This window comes from Salvelinus sp. IW2-2015, unplaced genomic scaffold (assembly GCF_002910315.2).
Source record: "Salvelinus sp. IW2-2015 unplaced genomic scaffold, ASM291031v2 Un_scaffold3042, whole genome shotgun sequence".
Lineage (NCBI taxonomy): Eukaryota > Metazoa > Chordata > Actinopteri > Salmoniformes > Salmonidae > Salvelinus > Salvelinus sp. IW2-2015.
Genome location: NW_019944334.1, coordinates 56987 through 60242, shown reverse-complemented (window position 1 = coordinate 60242; position 3256 = coordinate 56987). Strand labels below are relative to the sequence as shown.

At 42.1% G+C, this 3256-nt stretch overlaps 1 pseudogene; it reads left to right on the top strand.

Annotated features, from left to right (window-relative positions):
• Positions 1-2390: 2390 nt before the first annotated feature.
• Positions 2391-2537, top strand: LOC112075242 (U2 spliceosomal RNA; annotated as a pseudogene).
• Positions 2538-3256: the final 719 nt, after the last annotated feature.

Here is a 3256-nt window from a genome sequence, read left to right as displayed (position 1 = left end):
GATGGCCGCTGAAGCGGCACGAGCGCTTCATCGACTGTGCTTCGCTCGGATTCTGGTGGGCGGACCGAAGGGGTGACGTCGACGCGGCGGGACGAGGAATCTGGGGTCAGGAGTTAACAAACATGGCGGCGCCCAGTTCCCGGCTGCGTCCGTATCTGTTAAGACCCCGAAGTATTCCGGTAAGGCGGATTGGGAAGCTTTTCATGCTCAGTTTGAACTGTTAGCTCATTTTAGTGGCTACTGGCAGGTGCCCTCTCCCAGAGGCCAGAGCCAAAACTGTGTTCTCAACTAACAGAGGACACTGGCAGTTCAAGGTCCTGTGCTTTGGCCTGTGCAACGCTCCAGCTACTTTTGAGCGTTTGATGGACAGGGTGCTGGGTGCTGGTATACCAGACACTGCTGTCGGTATGAGTAATTTAGGAGGGCAACTTTATAAAGGCCTCCTCACAATGGCCTTATCATACAAGGCTCTACAGACAGATTTAAAAATAGATAGGCTATTTTTGCGTTGATGATGAAGTCAAGTGGTTCAACATTCAAGTGTATTTTATTGACAACATAGAACTGCTTGTACAAGGCGACGGTCGGTGGAAGTCTGGCGCCACCAAGTGGACAATTTGTTTTGTTCCTGTGTGCATCAACGCTTCCCGAGATCAAAAGAACACGACTGCTTGCAACAACAAAAAGATTAACGCGACTATACTTGTCTCTTGTGTCCAAGCGGACAAAACAGGAAGTTAGTTTTGTATTTTAAAAATCCCAGTAGATCTATACATTTTCTTTGCAGTCACTAAAATCATGATGATCAAAATTGGAAGTGCAACTATCCAAAGGTACAGAATTATGGGAAATGACTCATTTTAAGCATATTTCACCAAACAATATTACAAATCAAATTTGATACCTGATTTCAAAAAAATATTTCAAAAATAAGCAGATTGTGTGTGATTCATTCATCAGTACCATCCCAATCCAATTCCATGTATTCAATACATAGGCTGGTTTGCTCTTTGTTTTGTCGACTTTCCATTGGCGTACAGAAACACAATCCACAACAGAACTAAGGAAAGGTGGAGGAACACAAGATCAAGTGCTTAATTTGAGCCGAATCCTGTCGGAACAAGATCCGGCACCTCTACGTTTTGGACTGTTTCGTTCCGGACCCTATTTGGCCGGATCTGGTACCTCTCGTGGCATGAAAAATAAGTGTCACTTTTTACAATGTAAAATTATAATAAACACGAACAAAGTTCATTCGAGTTACCTCTTCCTTAATTCTTCTCCCCCCCCCTGTATCTCTCACCAAACTAGAATGAGATTCCCTTTCTAAAATCTCTCTCTCTCTGCTCTGATAGACATGAGCCTGCAACTCTCATCTCTCCAGCGTTGCACTTCATCATTCCCCTTATAGAATCATACCCACGCGAAGGGTTCTGGAGGAGCTGAAGCACGCATGAGAAATTGAAATAAATGTGTCAAAGTTATAGAGTTACTGCTGTCTGTTCAGAAATACATTTAATAATTCAGAATAGCCTACTACACCATGAGAACGCCTAAACGTTTGCCACAGAGGATAAATAGCCTATTGGAGTGTACAATACAAGGCATAGTCTACAGTCGGGGACGCGCGGCGAATATGTTAGAGAACAAACAGTATGCAGACAAAACTGGCCTTTCGCAATATTTAAAAATGCCTACAATCGCGGAAAAACACAGGTCGGAAAGCAAAATGGCTCTTGCTAAAAAATGAGAATAATCTAATGTCAGCTGCTACCAAAATATTTGATCAACTTCCAAATATGGTTTGTTTTACAAAGTAAAACAAGAGAGTGGCGATTGGCACGAGCGCATAGACCATCACCAGTGAGTGAGCCGCACATCTTTGGGTGAGAGTCAGTGAAACTGGAAAGCATTTTTAGGACTATAATTTCCTCCTCATATTGTAGCCTACAATATGTGTCTCCACACAACTAGGCATTGGCTATTGATGGATTCAAGAAGAGGTCGTTTTCATTGATCTCAGATTCTCAGTGTGTCAGTGTCAAAGTAGCCTGTCATTTCGCTCATTTCTGAGCTATTATGGTGCTTTCAAGATGAATCGGGAAGTCGGAGCTCTAGAAAGAGGCCAGTAGAAATAGTACAAATAAAGAAAAACCCTTGAATGAGTAGGTGTTCTAAAACTTTTGACAAGTAGTGTACACACTCTGTATATTCCGGACTATGACATTGCTCGTTCTGATATTTCTTAATATCTTTCTATTACTTTTTGGTAATATGTGTATTACTGCACTGTTGGAGCAAGAAAAAAACATTATTTTTTTTATATCTGTGTACGTGACCAATTAACTCTGATTTGATTTGTGTGTCCATCATAAAGGGTGGCAGGTAGCCTAGTTGGTTAGAGTGTTGGGCCAGTAACCGAAAGGTTGACATATATTAAATTGATTTTTGGAATAGGGAGATGGAATAGGGGCTTGCTCCGTCCACTCCACGCATCGACCTGGTATTGCAGTACCTCCAGGAACGGTGCACCCCCTGCCGTTGTAAATAAAAAAGCAGACGAAGGTAACCGGATGGTTCTTTTATTAGAATCATGATGGATATTGGGTTTGAGCAAGTCTGTGTCTATGTCACTAGATAGTGGTCAGTGACCCATTTAATCAAAACAAATTCAAATAGTTTTTGATGATTTAATGCCGTTTTTATGTGTATAAAATGATGTACAAAAATATATATGAGCTGTTTTCAAAGAAAATGCAACAATAAAACTTTTCCATAAGAAAATATATGTTCTCTGGGAGACCCGCCAGGGACCTGTGGAAGAAAACAGGCCCTGATCTCATGTCTGCCAGCAGGGGAAGACCTAACGCCCCAGCTCGTGCTGTTATGGGGTGGGCCGAAGGCCTCCACCAAGCTCTGGCCCACCCTCACGTGTCTGAAGGATGCACTGTGGTCCTCCCGCAACCTGCTGGTAGCGAAACGAGTCCCTCATGGTGTACTCTTGTACTATTTCAATCAGGAAACAACTGTCTTTACCTACTAGTTTTTTTGGAACAAGGTTGTYGAGTTTCAAAACAGCGYCCATAAGACCTACAGAGCTGTTGCAAAACAGKAAATKGATTTTCAAAATGTAGTTGTCTTTTTAAAACATAAATACATTMATCAAAAGAACACGACTGCTTGCAACAACAAAAAGATTAACGCGACTATACTTGTCTCTTGTGTCCAAGCGGACAAAACAGGAAGTTAGTTTTGT